Source organism: Chlorocebus sabaeus, chromosome 12 (genome assembly GCF_047675955.1).
Source record: "Chlorocebus sabaeus isolate Y175 chromosome 12, mChlSab1.0.hap1, whole genome shotgun sequence".
In the NCBI taxonomy this organism is placed as follows: domain Eukaryota; kingdom Metazoa; phylum Chordata; class Mammalia; order Primates; family Cercopithecidae; genus Chlorocebus; species Chlorocebus sabaeus.
In genome coordinates, this window is record NC_132915.1 from 85,882,329 (window position 1) to 85,900,506 (window position 18,178).

The 18,178-nt window shown below is 37.4% G+C and overlaps 1 long non-coding RNA gene across 1 annotated transcript in view; it reads right to left on the reverse strand.

The window, feature by feature from the left end:
- Positions 1-7,671: 7,671 nt before the first annotated feature.
- LOC119618537 (uncharacterized) overlaps positions 7,672-18,178 on the reverse strand; it is a 36,083-nt gene continuing 25,576 nt past the window's right edge. Inside the window, exon 3 of the long non-coding RNA XR_005234880.2 lies at positions 7,672-8,008. This is a non-coding gene — a long non-coding RNA (uncharacterized lncRNA). The remainder of the gene's footprint in view (positions 8,009-18,178) is intronic.

The window sequence follows — 18,178 nt, forward strand, 5'->3', positions numbered from 1 at the left end:
CAGAGCTTAAATATGTCTTATGTCATTTGCAAGATTGTGATGTAGACATTATTATGTCTATCACAAAGATGAAGAAAAAGAGGCTTGACTCACTAAGCACCTGGTCCAAAGTCACACTGTCCTAGCACAGGACCAGGCACATATTGGACACTCAGCAAACCAATATGAAGAAACGAAGCTTAATTAACTTAAGTGCTGAGCTAATCTTCTAGAAAGGGCTGCCTGACCAGTTTCTACTTCCTGGCACAATTCTTGGGCACAGAGAGAAGTCAGCCAGAGCTCTTTTTTTCATATTGTAGCCAGAGACTCATTTGGACACCTGAATGAAAGTAATTTTTATTTTATCTAATGACTATAACTCACTTTCTATTACTTAATAAATGCGATGAATAAAACAGTCCTTGTGAAGCCAGACAGCATTTGCAAATGGGTTGCTGTGACTTGACAGATGGATTTGGAGCCCGAAGCAGGGACCAGAGTTGCTGAAAGCTGCAGGTGTCGGCAGAAACTGACTTCCGCGTCATTTCTCTTTCCTTGGACGGTGATAATCTGGGCTTTTTAAATGATTAGAAAATCTTAAAAGTGCTGCTTAATTGTTTTAGTTTGTATATGAGAATCAGTTAACTGTTGGAATACAGAAAGCTTTTTTCTTCACTCTTCCTAGCTAGTTCTAGCTTCTCTCCTGACTTTGAGAACTATTTAGCACTCTGAAAATAAGGTCATGAGGCCACCTGAGAATATCCTGTATGCCTTTGTTAGGAACTGGGGAACTCAGGAGAAGCCACAGTATTGCTATTTTTTTTTTTTTTTTTTTTTTACAAGCTATGCATTGTTTAATTTGTTGAGTTTATGAGATATTTTAAGTATTCTAAAGAAAGATGGATTGGGGTCTTTAAATACTATGCCATGGTCAGTATAACGGAAAATAACCTGGGTTTGGAGTTAAGAGTCTTCGGATTTTTAACATATCACTTATATCAGATTTTTTTTTTTTAATCGGCCTGTTTTTAATTTTTAAAAATGTCTCCGTGTCCTTTATGAAAAAGTTACTTTGTTTCAGAATTCACACTTTAGCACAGTGGTTCTCAATTTGGGCTGCACATTAGAATCTCCTGGGAAGCTTCTAAAAGCTACAAATGCCCAAGTCAGTTAAAGCCTATGTGTGAGACCAAGGTATTTAAATATACAACACTCTCATGCATCTAAATTAAAAAGCTACTGCTTAGCCCATCAGAATGGAAGGTTCAGTTTTACAGGAACACAGAAGTTTTTTTTTGTTTTTGTTTTTGTTTTATTTTTTTTAGACAGAGTCTCGCTCTGTCGCCAGGCTGGAGTGTAGTGGCTGGATCTCGGCTCACTGCAAGCTCTGCCTTCTGGGTTCAAGCGATTATTCTGCCTCAGCCTCCCAAGTAGCTGGGACCACAGGCATGCGCAACAACACCCATCTAATTTTTGTATTTGTAGTAGAGACAGGTTTTCACCATGTTGGCCAGGATGGTCTCAATCTCCTGAACTCGTGATCCACCCACTTTGGGCTCCCAAAGTGCTGGGATTACAGGCGTGAGCCACCGCGCCCGGCCAGGACATGGAAGTTTTCAACGTTTACTCTAAGCCTCCCATAGGTGGGAAAGTTGAAGCTCAGAGAGATTCATAAGCTTGCCTAGAGCCATACAGCTTGAAGCAGAATTCAGGTCTCCGGAAATCTAGGTCATAATATTTCCTGTGGTAGTATAGCATTTGTCTCAGTTGCTCATAAGCTGCCCAGAGAAGACAACAGAGTTTGGGACAACAATGGCTTAATAAAATAATCTAGAGGGAGGCTAGCAGTGAAGTTAGCCTCTATAATGGCCTGCACTCTGATTGCCAACACCAGAACCTTGTATTTGACATAAACCAAGAGCCATGTAATCACACATCCACCAGTGAGGTCAAGCAGACAACTGACCTGCATAGGATAGCACAGAGAAATAGGAACCAGGATCAAATGGAGAGTCGTGTCCACCCAAAATCTTTAAACTTCCAAATTGTAACAAATTTCAGAGTAAATAAATCAAATTGATGAACTGGATTCCCTTATAGGCTGCTAGTTTGCAACCTTTGACTTCAATGTCAACTGATATATTACAAACTTTAGTCCTAGATTTAGGAGGAACTTCACAGTATGATGAGACCCGGCTTTTTGCCTTTAGTCTGGTTTTGTATCATCTCCATTCTAGATCTAAGGAAACCAGAGGCTAAAGATGTGGAGTAAAGATGCAATGTCTCACGACAAGTGGGTAAGAACTAGAAGATAAGTCTTTGAATTCCTTGCTTCATGGCTCTTCTGGGTGTTGGAAGAGTATGAAACCTGAAGTTGGAAAGAAAGAGATTCAAAATAATAGTGACACCACTTCCTAGCTGGGAGACTGGGGCCAAGTTACGTTTGCCTTAGCAAGCCTTGGCTTTTTCCACTATGAAATTTAAAATAATAAAAGTAGTGACTTCATAATGTTGTAGGGGGATTAAATAAAACAACACATGTTAAATGTTTAGCCCAGTGCCAAGTACAGCGTGAGGATTTCTGAACCGATGCTTTGTCATTGCTGTTTCGTTGTGCCTTGTTGCTTCCTGTTTCAAAGTCATGCATTCTTAGAGTTCCTGATTTTTTAAGGACCAGCTAATTTCAAATTGGCTCTCTCTCCCCCAGCAAGCCTAGTGTCTCTGCCACCAGAGTGCAAACACACTTGAGTTCACCATATTGAGAGCTCCACCTGCAGTATGTTCTAATTGGCAGTGTGGTGTTTGGAACTAGGGCATCACAGCTTTAGAACTGACTGGTATGTACCTGAGGTCAGGGACCTGGTGCACTGCCACTCCAAGATGTGACAACCCCTTTTTGTAATGTATTCATGAGAAAAGATGTAGTTATATGAAGAAAGTAAAGGGAATCAGAAGCTTGAAAATCTTCAGGCCTCCTGGACCCTGGAAATGTCTTACTTTTCCCATGACCTGAGTAAGAGGAGTTTGGTCTGGAAGTTGGCTTGTGTTCATTCCATCTCTGTCTCCTGTGTCTTGCCCCAGCCTGGTGCCATCTGTCATCATCTAGCAGACCTAAGGAGAGAGATGTCAGTGTGGAGCGATGGGGGCAGACACATTTTGCAAGCCTCCAGGAAGCCCCAAACTGTGTTACTAGAGTTCACTCTTGGTGATTCTATGCGGGATGAGGCTTCCAAGGGTTATGGGACGTGGACTTGAAAGGAAACTCCTGTTTCCCATTCAGTGCATCCAGCCTTAGGGGAGGGAAGAATAAACCAGCATCTTCTGATGTGGGTTGCTGTGTTGCACAGCCTCTTCCCTGTCCTTGGTGCGGTCCGTGTTGATAACCACAAGGTGGCATTGCAGATTAAAGTGAAATACCACAAACTTGCTTCCCTGTTCCCAGGTGAGGCTCTGGTATTCATTCCACACCTGGGAGTTAAGAGGATATTTATCACAATCTGTTCATTTTACAGATGATGATATTGAGGCCAGAATCAAGGCATAATCTGCCTAAGCGAGTTGTAGTATAGAACATAAATCACCCAAGTACTAATCAGAAAGGGAAATGCATTACCCATTATTAAGTACCCAGGTAATGGAAGTTGCCCCTCAATGTAACAAAGTATGAAATATGTCAATGTGTATTTTAAATGATTATTGGTATAAGAAATTCAAATGTATCCACCATGAGGGCAGGGGTTGTGCCTATTTTGCTTGCCGCGTAGAAGATCCTGGAGGTTTTTTGTCTGTTTGTTTTCTTTTTGGAGTATTGGTTTATGTTTTCTAACTTGTATAGATTTAGATTTTTCAGCTCTAAATTAGAAGTTATTGGGGGCACACATTACTTTCGCCTTTATCTCTCACTCGCTCAATTAACAAATGGTTATTAAGAAGCCAACAAATGTAGGGGCTGGATTGTGCCTCTACTAGGAACCTGGCCCTGTTTTTGGTACACTGAGGGACACTGAGGGATTACAGGGACAGCAGGGGATTACAGGGACACTGAGGACCCTGCCCTGCTGTTATATGTCCACTGTGAACTCACACATTGACTTTTCAAGATGATGGAGATGGAGCAGGGATGTTTGGGCTGCCTTAACCCTTACCTTAACTCTCACTGTCTGGCTCCTCCACAGAAATCAGGGTCCAGCTTAGTTTCTGACTCTAGGAGAAGTCAAGTGGTCTCTGAAGTTCATTGGTAGCATCCAGACCTCTGGATGAGCTTCCTGACGTTGCTCTGCTGCAATACTAATACCCAAGGGTTCCTTCTCATTCCAGGTTTGTCACTCTCTGAGGTGCCTTAAAAAAAGTTACTTTTCTTGGGACCTCAGTTTCCCTGTGTTTCTCAAAGCCAAATATCCTAATTTTGTAGATCATCTAATACCCTCCTGTCATGAAGTTTGTAAGCAATTGAATCGCCTCTCCTACTGCTTCTGCTTCTGTTCAGATTCCTTTATAGCAAAACATTGGCTGTGCAATGAGGAGTCCCTAATGACTGAATGTGGAATGTTTATTATTTGGGAAGCTCTGAGGTTGGGACTTCAGGGAAAACGAAATGCCATCATGCTGTTTTAGAAAAATGCTCTCCCATCAGAGGAAGAGTCAATGATTCTCAGTAGGAAAAGTTAAAAAAAAAATCAAGTGCCCAGATGAAGCTTAGTTTTGTTTTATATTTTAATGCTCAAATAAGCCAAGTGACCTCACTTGGGACACTGAATTTCTTAGAGTAATATTCAAGAGTAGATAGATTTTCTGGTTCCAAATTTGAAAATTCCCACGGGTAAAAATCTCCACAGCAAGTAAAACCACCAATGTTGGGGAGGGGAATAACATTAAATCATTACCGGTATGGGTATTTTTTAAAGTGATACATACTAATTATACATATTTACGGAGTGCTTGTGATACATTCACACAATGTGTAATCACTGAAGCAGAGTGTTTAGGATATCCATCACCTCTACCATTTATTATTCATTTGTTCTGAGAACATTTTAAATCTTCTTTTCTACCTATTTGAAATATATAATATATTGTTGTTAACTGTAGTCACCCAACTGTGCTATCAAGTCCTGGAACGTATTTCTTCTGTCTACCTGTATGTCTGTACCCATTGACCAACATTTCTTCATCTTACTGTACTCTTCCCAGTCTCTGGTAGCTATCATTCTACTATCTACCTCCATGAGATCAATTTCTTTGGTTCCCACATGTGAGTAAGAACATGCCATATTTGTCTTTCTCTGCTTGGCTTATTTCACGTAACATAATGTCCTCCAGTTTCATCCATGTTGCTGCAAATGACATGATTTCATTCTTTTTATGGCTGAGTCATATTTCATTCTGTGTATATAACAGATTTTCTTTATTCATTCGTCTGTTGATGTACACTTAGGTTGTTTCCGTATCTTTGCTACTGTGAATGGTGCTGCACTGAAAATGGGAGTACAGGTACCAATTCGATATACTGGTTTTCTTTACTTTGTATAAATACCCAGTAGTAAGATTGCTGGGTCATATAGTCATTGTATTTTTAATTTTTTGAGGAACCTCCATATGCTTTTTTATAATGGCTGTACTCATTTACATTTCCATCCATAATGTATAAGAGTCCCCCTTTCTCTGCATCCACACTAGCATTTTATTTTGTCTTTTTTATAATAGCCATTCTAACTGGGGTGAGATGATAACTCATTGTGGTTTTGATTGCATTTCTCTGATGATCAGTGATGTTGAACATTTTTTATGTACTTGTTGGCTATTTGTGTGTCCTCTTTTGGTTAGTCTTAGCAAAATCCTTCCTTCGTGTAACTGAGCTCTGGATTTAGTCTCCCAAGGCACAAGGAGATTTAACTGACAGTTCTCATGCTGTCCTGCCACCCTCACTTCGGCTCTGAGTGTTCCAGTATTCTAGCTTAGAGCTGTTTTTGTTCTTTCACTAGTTTCTCATATAACATTGTTTCTAGGCCCTTTCCATCTACTCCAGTTGTCCAATGTCCTTTTTGAACAGTGGTGGCCAGAACTGCAAAATCCCCATGTAATTCCCCCATGCAGTTTATTTGTGTCCATCTCTGTGCTAAGCAAAAACAATAAGGAGATGTAGAAGACATGGCCTGTGTTTTTGAAGAGCTCTTCTACAAAACAAAGCTATCAAGTGGCAGGTAAACACAGAAACAGAAACAAAAGGCAAAAGTTTTAAGGTGGTTTTCCACGGGTGGGACAGAAATTAGCACAGAGAGCAGACAAAGGTTCTTAGTACTCATTTGTGTTGTCAAGTTTCTGGGTGTTCTTATTTTATTCCTAATACAGTATGCCATTAAAATGCATGTCTACATTTATTGCCAATGAATGTTACCCACATGAATATTAAAGGGAAATAAATTCTCAGTGGGGAGCAAGGCTGGTTATATTCTTTCTTTTGTTTCCCTCCTTTCTTCTTTAAAGTCAGGGATAGCCAAGTGCTCAGAGTAGACATTTTGTTTCATTAATCCCTTTCTTTTTTGAATATTGACACAGCTGAGACTCAGAGAGAGAATGGTGTTTGCACCCAACGCAGAATGGACCAAAGTGCTAGATTTCCTTTGCAAAGAAACTCATTTTTGCAGTAAATGTGTGTTTCTTTTTTTTTTTTTCTGGCTGATGGCACTTGGCACTTGTGAGATCATCAGGCTCTGGGTGTGAATGCAGCTTCATGGCCTCAACCTTTGCATCTTTGCTGACTGAGCACTGTTCTTGGCTGTTCAATGCATAGGTGGAGGGAGGAATAATTCCCCAGCTATTTTGGAGACCCCTTTGCTTTCTCTGTAATTAGTGTAGAACCCACGTCTTGGCCACACATTTGTAGACCATGTTACTGGTTACAGAGCAAAGTCATGTCCATCATTTTACTTCCTCCTCATCATAGCCCTGTGAGGCAGGTGAGAATACCACCATTTATATCTAAGGAGACTGAAACTTTCAGATTGCAACAGATAGGCCCTATACCATGCAGGAAAGACCAGGCAAAGGGGCAGAAGCTGAATTTGATCTCAGGGCTTTTGACCTCAAAGCTCTTGGTAAATTTTTACACTTTATGGCTGCCTCCAAAACATTCACCTTTGTGTATAATGTGTAACCATCTGCAAAGCCCTTGACAGGTAATTCTAGTTCAGTTATGCCTCACAACAGCCATATGGGTTGATGTGCCTATTTTACAACCAAAGTGTATTAGCTTTCCTTGAATTTCTTCACTTTGTGTTTGGGAGAAAAAGGACAATTATATAAAGTTGAAGAATAGAATTATGTGTGTGTGTGTGCGCGCGCGCGTGCGCGTGCATGTGTGTATGCATATATGTATGTTTGTGTGTTTAATCAGCACAAATCTCCTTCCCGTGTTCTAGAAAATCTAGTGGGGCAAAATTAGAAGCAATTCAATTTCCTCTGCTTCTCTTCAGTCTAGGACACTGAAAATATTCCTTCACAAAAAATGTACCCCAAACCATATAAGATACAAAATGTTTAAACAAAATTCACATTATTTTCAATATAATCCTCTCCCATGAGTAAAAACCGGAATTATGTGTTTTTTAAAGATGCTAAATATGTTAATCAAAGTTTGATTCTCTCAGTTAACAATAACTTATGCTTCCTGGCAATTTACAATTGACCGAAAGATTTTGAATATCATGTATTTAATTCTTCCAGGAATCACACAAGGTAGACATTATCATTTCCACTTTACAGATGCAGAAACCAAGGCATAGAGATGATCATAAATTTCCCAACTGAGTGAATTTCCCAATTTCTGAGTGACAGAACTCAGTCATGCAGAACTCAGGTTTGCATGACTCAAATTATGTACAAGTTCTTGGAATTTTCCATAAGGGACAACTGCATCTTTTGCCCATCAACAACTAGAAACGACTCAACGACCCTTTCTGTGAGCAAATGTCGAGGTCTTAACCACTTTAGTTCAAGTAAGTTCCTTTTTTCTTTTTAAAAAATCAGGTTGCTGGAGATGGTACACAAAATAAGAGGAAGAAGGCCTAATTCATTCTGTCAGCTCAACTTGTAGTCACTTGACATGTGAAAATTACAGATGACAGCTTCTCTATCTGTGACTTTGACACACTAAATCATAAATGTGCCTCTCACGTCTTTGCTGAAACAGCAGGAACAATAAGTGTCCAATTGCAGCACTTGTAAGCAGTCAGGACCAAAATTATTAGAGGTATCAGTGTAAGTAATATTCATTCCACCCAGTACAAACCAGTTTTCAGATTTGGCAGTGAACTTCTGAGAGCCTGGACTTGGGTTGCACCAGACCCTGGAGTTAGAGTGGACTCTGAGGAAAAATATAAAAATCGTCAAAGCATTTCATCCTATAGTTTGATAAGTTCAATAACATTATGTAATTAGAAGACACCTTATTCACCTTCTAATTCGTTCTTTCTATGTCAGATAAAATTACAGAGGCCCAGGGAGGGAAATGATCTGCCTAAAATCCCACAATAGGCCAATTGTGAAGCTGGACATTTGGCTCCTATAGAGACCTTTTTTCTTCCATTACACAGTAGAGATTCACTGCACTCCAATCCCATATCTGGTTCCTGAGTAATGACACTAAAGAAAAAACAAACACATGAACCTGCCCTTCAGGCTGATGAGAAAAACCGATCAGTTAATAGAATAATGATGCATGTAACAATGACTACAATAATTTAAAATAATAACACCAGCCAACATATATTGAGTGGAATCTATTATTCTTATAAAGATCCCAAGAGGTAGATGTGTAATTATCTTGAAGAGGTAAAAGGAAGTAGGATAGTGGAGGTTAAGTATCAACCAAAGTTATGGTCTTCAAGTAATGGAGCTGGGACTGTGTGTACAACTGGTGGTTTGGGTAATCAGAGAAGGGGAAACGCCCATAGCATCCTAGGAGGAAGGCAAAAGTGATGCCTGCACTGGGTTTTCAAGGAAAAATAGAAATTAGACAGGTAAAGAAGGAAAAATAATGTTAGAGACTGAGGAAGAACATATACAAAGTTAGAAACGCTTGTGTCACATCAAACAACTGGAGGAAATTTATTTTTTTGGAATATCGGATTTGTGTGGGAGAACAATGATGGCTGAGGATTGGTCGGCAAATTTGGGAATCTCAGATTATGAAGGGTCTTGGTCAACACTTCTAAAGAGCTTAAATTTTATTTTAATGCAATTTATTAAGGGCAATGGGGTGTTTTAAGCAAATGAGACAGCATGACCAGATTTTCATCTTAGATTGATATTTTTAATCAACAAGCAGAGGTAGAGTGGTCTGAAGAGCTTAGGAAAGAGTCAGGTAACCCACTGCAGAATAATTTACATCGACAAGGATGTGCTGATGAGTACGCTCCATGGATAGGAATTAAGAGTCAAACCATAACTGTGGTACACCTGGCGTAATGTGTCTGCATGCGTTCACATTCATTTCATGTATACATATACATATTGCGTATATTATGATGTCATAATACATATAACATACATATAGATAATTTACATATATATGTACAGGCATAGAGTATAGATCAATTACAATTCTTCCAGTAATGCATAATCACTCTTCTTACAACAAAAATGAAAAAGGATACTTTCTAAACACTTTAATCCAACTTACAAAGCTTTTTGTGTCTGTTCCTGTTCACCAATCTGGCCTCATTCTTCACCAATGTACCCCCAGTCTACCCTCTAGGCACACTGTGCTTCGTTTTTTACTCCTTCTAAGAAGCTATGCTCTCTTTTATTTCTCCTCCCCTGATTATTTCCCACTTGACATTCAGCTGTCAATGTAGATGTCACTTTCTCTAGGAGGTAAGTCTGCCCTAACTGTCCATATTAACTTAGGGGGCCCTGCTATATGATTTCAAAGTACACTCTGCATTTATCCATCATAGCACCTATTGTACTCTATGAAAAAGCCTGTTCTCAGCATTGTCCATGTCCTTATTTTTAGCTCCATGATTATTGCTCTCTTGTGTCTTCTTTGCATCTTAATTCTTATTGCCTATGCCTAAACAGAGGGTAAGAAATGAGGTTTATATGGCCAATAGTAGGCAACCAGTAAATATTTGTTTATATTTATTTTAAATAAAGAAGCAAACTAATGAATAAGTAAATAAGGAAATGAATGGAGTACAGATATACCAGCCAATAAAACTAAAATATTAGAGTCCTCACAGACTCCGTTACATCTCACTATTTGGTGGTATTTGAAGTAATTCTGAAATTTCTACCTTCCTCCCTATGATGCTAACCTGTCACTGGGTTTCTAAGGATCCATTCTATGGCAAGAAAACTCTCACTCGAAAATTTTTAGGAAGTGCTTGAAAGAGATGAACCTGCCTTTAGTCACCTGGAAATACTGGGTTGAGCTTTACACACTGAGCTATGACATGCACAGGCTAGAGGAGGCTTTTAAAAGTTTATTTTTTTACTTTACTAGCACTTTTGTTGGTTTTAATAGGCCTCATTCAATCACTTTCAAAGAGTAGAATCATTGCTACTGCATCAGTCACACAAGTGATGACCAGGTAGCAATTATAATTTGAATACTTGATATTTTGGGAATTTTCAAAAGTTAAAATGTCTCCAGAGTGTCTAACCAATGTTTTAAGTTATTTTATTGTATTACATTATATTCTATTCTATCCTAGACTCCCTGGTTCTATTCTATCCTATTCTCTTCTAGTTTATCCATTTCAAATCTATTCTATTCTTTTTCATTTACATTTTCCATGCCATGACTCACACTAGGTATTAGCAAAAGTTGTGGTGTTAGCAAAAAATAAACAATCCTTGAACTCAATACTTCAGTAAAAATATTAATTTACAAAAATATTTCAAATATATGTTGATAAGTGCTCTATTCAACCTTGTGCAAAGTTCAGCTCTACACAGAAGAATCCATTTGTTTTTATAACATCAAAATTATTTTCTTGGAGAAGATAATAAAAGAAACATTATTTATAAGAGTGAGTAGGAGTTTGTGAAAAAAAGGACTACAGAAGGTCATATTCTAGTCAGTGAAAACAGAATATTGAAAGCCATAGGTGAAACACAACGATAAGCTCAAAAATCTATAACTAATGACATTTTGCTAGTATACAAAGTGCAAGGTGCTTCTTCCTTCAGAAAGATTTGGCAGCCATCTCTGGCTTCTTCCAAATTCATCAGTCAACCACATTAAAAATAATAATAATAATAGTATAATACCATATACAATGGCATGTACTTAGGTGACTTAACAAATTCAAATTCAAAGTGAAAGTGATGTCTTAGTACTTCAAATTTCCATACATTTGGGTCTTACGTTTTTAATTTTAATCTAAATCCTTTAAGTACAGTGACTGCATCTTTAGTCATCTTCATAGCCATCAGATCAATATACACACTGATCTCAAACTGTGTGTAGGATTTTTTTTTTCTATATAAAAATCTACGGCCGGGCGCGGTGGCTCAAGCCTGTAATCCCAGCACTTTGGGAGGCCGAGACGGGCGGATCACGAGGTCAGGAGATCGAGACCATCCTGGCTAACACAGTGAAACCCCGTCTCTACTAAAAACACACACAAAAAAACTAGCCGGGCGAGGTGGCGGGCGCCTGTAGTCCCCGCTACTCGGGAGGCTGAGGCAGGAGAATGGCGTAAACCCGGGAGGCGGAGCTTGCAGTGAGCTGAGATCCGGCCACTGCACTCCAGCCCGGGTGACAGAGCAAGACTCCGTCTCAAAAAAAAAAAAAAAAAAAAAAAAAAAAATCTACATGCACAATGAGATACCATCTCACACCAGTTAGAATGGCGATCATTAAAAAGTCAGGAAGCAACAGGTGCTAGAGAGAATGTGGAGAAATAGGAACACTTTTACACTGTTGGTGGGACTGTAAACTAGTTCAACCATTGTGGAAGACAGTGTTGTGATTCCTCAAGGATCTAGAACTAGAAATACCATTTGACCCAGCCATCCCATTACTGGGGATATACCCAAGGGATTATAAATCATGCTGCTATAAAGACACATGCACATGTATGTTTATTGTGGCACTATTCACAATAGCAAAGACTTGGAACAACCCAAATGTCCATCAATGATAGACTGGATTAAGAAAATGTGGCACATATACACCATGGAATACTATGCAGCCATAAAAAAGGATGAGTTCATGTCCTTTGTAGGGACATGGATGAAGCTGGGAACCATCATTCTCAGCAAACTATCACAAGGACAAAAAACCAAACATCGCATGTTCTCACTCATAGGTGGGAATTGAACAATGAGAACACTTGGACACAGGAAGGGGAATATCACACACTAGGGCCTGTCGTGGGCGGGGGCGGTGGGGGTGGGAAGGATAGCATTAGGAGATATACCTAATGTAAATGACGAGTTAATGGGTTCAGTACACCAACATGGCACATGTATACATATGTAACAAACCTGCACATTGTGCACATGTACCCTAGAACTTAAAGTACATTTTAAAAAAATTTACTTGCAATAAAAAAAGATAATAGAAGATACAGTTGTAATAGAGAGTATATTTAGCAACACAGATCATGTAATTAACTTATTTATTCAACCAGTAACAATCACTTACTATGATCTAGCACATTTTAATCTAAAACACGTGTGCCAGACCACAATGACACATTGATATGTTTGCAGAGGAATGGCTAAATGATTGACAATGAACTTAGGAAACATTCCCGGGTTCTCTACTAATCCAAAGACAACACCATTAAGCAGATGGAGTATCTAATTACAAAAACAAAACAAACAAACAAAAAACCCGAGGACACTCATCTCAACTAGGTCTCCTGCCATTAAAAAACTGAAGCATCACATGTATCGTAAACAACTGTTTTCAGATATTGAGCAACAGGTAAAGCATAACAGTGATCACTAAGAAATGGGAAACAAATTAGTGAATCCTCAAATCAACAGGCTTACAACCAGGGAATACATTTTGGCCCATAGGGCAGGAAGTATTCCAATATGGAACTGAAGGAATAGAACTTATACTTCCAAACTGCTGGTACGAGCTTGAGAGGAAAGAGTTATATGGAAATGTGGAAATCTCCATACAGAAATTTGGATCTCCCTTTGAGTATTTGACTGAATACTTAGTTGAACCTACTATATAGCCTGCAAGTCTAGGCAAGAAATAAAATAAAGCAGTAAGAAGACAACTACTAGGGGTATATTAGCTAAACATCTATGAGCTGTGAGATTCTTAAGTTTGTACAAAGCAAGCCAGAATGGAGAGATATTATCCATCTTAGATGAAATTCTAAACAGCTTTCACTTTAGGAATAAGACTAATCAATTCACAGAGTATAGGTTAATCTACATGATCCTAAGAAAACTTACCAAAAAGCCCCAGAAGAAGAAAAAGACTTACATAAAAGCCTCAGAAGAAATTAACTGCCTGGCAAAACAAACATCAACTATTTAAGTAAAGGCAAAATCCAAGCACTTAGTAATGAAGTATCCACATGTTCACGTACATAAATCAAGATTTCTAGACTTGGAAAGAAGCAGAAAAGTTTGACTGACAATCAGTAGAAAGATTACTCAACAAAAAATGCCCACAAATAACACAACTAATGGAATTACCATACAAGGACTTTAAATCAGTTACTATAAATATATTCAAGAACTTAAAGGAAAATGTGAACATAACTAGAAAACAGGGATCTCAATGTAGAAGTAAAAAATATGTTTAAAAAACAAAATAAATTACAGATTAATAAACCCAATATCTGAAATAAAGGATATTAACTGAATGTATTTAACAGCAGACTAGATGCTGCAGAAAACATAAGCAGCCTTGAACGCATAGCCATAGAAGTTATATCGATAAACATTCTAATTAAAAAGCAGGGATTAAAATGACTTTAAATTATGAATATACCTTCAATGATCTGAGGGATAATAGCAAGCAGTCTAATATATGTTTAATTAGAGTTTTAGAAAGAGGGAAGAAAGAGATCAAGAAGAGAATATATTTCTTTAAATACTGGCTAAAAATTCCCCAGTTTAATAAAAATTGAATAAACCATGTATTTAAGAAGCTCAATGAAACTAAGAAAGACTAACACAAAGAAAACTACATTTAGGCACATCGTGATCACACTGATGAAAACTCAAGACAACGAGGAAATCTTAAAAGCCGTCCTCAGGAATAGTGACAACAATTATCAGGAACTTTTCATTAGAAACAGGCCAAGAGAATCCGGAAAATAAAAGAACAACATCTTCAAAGTTCTAAAGTAACATGGAAGTCGGCATCCAACAATAAAATATTTTAAATTAAAAATATTCCTTATGAATGAAAAAGACAGTCAAACACTAAAACAATTTGTCAGCAGCAAACATGTTAAAATAATATATAAGAAATATTAAAGGACTTTTTCAGGCTAAAGGAAAGCGATGCTAGGTGGGAAACAATCTATACAGATGAACCACACTAGAAATGAAACTTTAAAATATGTGTTTTCTCATTCCATAATACCTGTAAATATAATTGGATGTTCAGTGCAAAAAGCAATAACAATCTATGGTTGGATTTATAACATATGAAGAAGTAAAAAGTATGTAAACCAGTTACTACAGGCAATGTGTTTTAAGTTAAAAGACACATATAGGCTACAAGTATAAGAATAAAAATAAAAAATAAAAGTATAAGAAAAAAATCATTGATTATAAGAAAACTGGCATGCTAGGAGTGCTGGGTTAATATCAGTCAAAATAAACATAAAAATGAATATTTCCAGAGAAAAATAGAGACATTTCTTAATAATAAAGATGGTAAAGTCAATTCACTGGGAAGACTGAATAATCCTAAATGTGCACGAACATAATAAGAGTTTCAAAATGAAGAAGAACTAATAGAAATAAATGGAGAAATATACATATTTGTTGAAAATTTTAACATTCTGCTTTTAATAATTAATATAATGCATAGAAAATCAGTGAGAATGTAGATGAAACAAACAACTCTCATATGAACTTGTTTTAATTGGAATTTATGGAAGACTCCACACAGCAGGAAACACATTATTTTCATGTATACATGGACCGTTCACCAAAATAAACCATTTACTGGGCTATAATAAAAGGATCAATACATTTATTGGGGAAGAATAAAAGCAAAGGTAGCATTGAGATCTGATTTCATTTTTTTACATAAATTGATTATAGCTGCATTAAGTCATTAAAATATCCAAATTAATATTATTACAGTTCAAGTTTGTTGTTCTATTAACTCTTTGTGCAACTTGGCACGTTTTTTTTTGTATCCCTGAACCTCAGTTTTCTCAAGCATCAATGTTTAGTTTTAACTAGACAATGTCTCCTTAAATTAATTTCTACTATTATTTGAGGAAAGAGCACCCATCACGATGTTTTGTATATAGAAGAGCACCTCAACAAATATTTGTAAAAAATGTTAAATAAATTAATAAAAGAGAGACTTTGACAGTACTTTGCTGCATTTCATCCTTTACATTTCTATCTTTAAAATATGCCTTCTTTCCAAAGTGCAGTAGACTAAGTCTTAAATACTTGCCCTTTCCTAATTTATTGTAGATATGGAAATAAGAGTATAATTTTCAGTCATCTGTTTATTGAAGTAATAGTGTGATATCATTAGGTAAATTACAGTATTTATTTGCTGGAGTAGTACATAAAAACATGTTGGCTTTTCTGTTATACAAAATGTTATTAATGCCTGTGAAATATAAAATGGCAATAATGGAATTAATGCAAAAAATTCAAATTATTACTATCTTTGGCCCCTATCTGCATATAATATCTTGCAAAGTCCATTTTGCTGTTGAAAGTGTGAATTCTGGATTGGGTGTGGTGGCTCATGCCCATAATCCCAGCACTTTGGGAGGCCAAGGTGGGAGGTCACCTGAGGTCAGGAGTTTGAGACCAGTCTGGCCAACATAGTGAAACCCCATCTCTACTAAAAATACAAAAATTAGCCTGGCATAATGGCAGGAACCTGTAATTCCACCTACTTGGGAGGCTGAGACAGGAAAATCTCTTGAATTCAGGAGACAGAGGTTGCAGTGAGCCGAGATCATGCAGTTGTACTCCTGCCTGGGCAACAAGTGTGAAACACCGTGAAAGAAAGAAAGAAAGACAGACAGACAGAAAGAAAGAAAGAAAGAAAGAAAGAAAGAAAGAAAGAAAGAAAGAAAGAGAAAGAAAGAGAAAAGGAAAGAAAGAGAGAGAGAGAGAAAGAGAGAGAGAGAGAGAGAGAGAGAAAGAGAAAGCAAGCAAGCAAGCAGGGAGGGAGGGAGGGAGGGAAGGAAGGAAGGAAGGGAGGGAAAGAAAGAAGGAGAGAGAGAGAGGGAGGGAGGGAGGGAAAAGAAGGGAAAGGAAGGGAAGGGAGAAAGGGAAGGGAGGAAGGGAAGGAAGGGAAGGGAGGAAGGGAAGGAAGGGAAGGAAGGAAAGGAAAGGAAGGAAAGGAAGGGAAGGAAAGGAAGGAAAGGAAGGGAAAGCGAAAGAGAGAAAGAAAGAGAAGGAAGGGGAGGAAAGAAGGAAGGAAAGGAAAGGAAGGAAAGGAAAGGGAAAAGAGAAAGAGAGAGAAATAAAAAGAAAGAAAGAAAGAAAGAAAGAAAGAAAGAAAGAAAGAAAGAAAGAAAGAAAGAAAGAAAGAAAGAAAGAAAGAAAGAAAGAAAAAGAGAGAGAGAGAAAGAGAAAGAAAGAGGAAGAAAGAGAAAATATGAATTCCACAGGATTGCTACCTAAAGCGTAAATAACAGTGTGTCAATTGTTTTAAGAATGAAAGAGGCCGGGCGCGGTGGCTCAAGCCTGTAATCCCAGCACTTTGGGAGGCCGAGACGGGCGGATCACAAGGTCAAAAGATCGAGACCATCCCAGCTAACATGGTGAAACCCCATCTCTACTAAAAAATACCAAAAACTAGCCCGGCAAGGTGGCGGGCGCCTGTAATCCCAGCTACTCGGGAGGCTGAGGCAGAAGAATGGCGTGAACCCGAGAGGCGGAGCTTGTAGTGAGCTGAGATCCGGCCACTGCACTCCAGCCTGGGCGACAGAGCGAGACTCCGTCTCAAAAAAAAAAAAAAAAAAAAAAGAAAAAAAAAGAAAGTATGCTATGATTTTGCAACTATTTTTGACCTAATTTTAGGATTAGAAATATTTAATTCAATATTTTTCAAAGTGTACTTTGTAAATCATAGCCACACAGGCTATCAATGTTATGAAGAGAGTAGAGAAGGAATGAATCTCAGACTCAAATAAGTTTTGAAAATATTGACCTAAATAAATTCACTGACTTAATAGATCTTTTAATATATTAATGTATATTATAAATCTCTAAAAGGTGGAAGGGAGATCATTGTATAAAGGGATCCCAGAACTTTTCACCATGTGTATTAGAGTCCTGTGGCTGTAGTAACAAAGTAACACAAACTTGGTAGTTTAAAACAGCAGAAATGTATTATTTTATAGCTCTAATGGTTGGAAGTCCAAAGCTAGCATATCAGAAGAGCCATAGTTTTAGCAAAATAGCCTCAAAAAAAGTTTTCTGCTAATCAATAAGTGTGCTTTAAAAAATGCTAAGCATTCACTAAAACACTTCAAAAAATATACAATGAATAAAATGTATCTTTTCTTTTGCTAATTTAGCACATTTAGTAATTTGGCAAATGTTTTTAAGAATGTCATATTTTTAAAGAACTGAGATTTAAAAGTTGATGTATAAGATATGGTCCTTGCCTTTATGAAGCTTAGATATGCTTAGGAAAATAGATGTAAACATAAAAAGTCATCTTCAGAATAATAAGATAGTCTGTTAGAAATATAAAGCAAGAAAATGAAATATAAAAAAAATCATGGTGATAACATGTTAGCAAAATAAAAAACTAAAATTAAGTTCTTATGGTGAATAAATGAAAGCATGGATTCAATGAAGAGTTAAAGAATCAAGTGGAAATATCAGACTAATGAATGTACATGGAAGATATTGGAAAGAAATATATTGATTAATATTCTTTTAACTTAAGGAATGTAAAGGAGTAAAAGAGAGTCACCAATTTTTATATAATAGGAATACTGGAAAGAAGTTAGTGGGGGATGCATAAAAAGCATGCTTGAAGAAATAACAA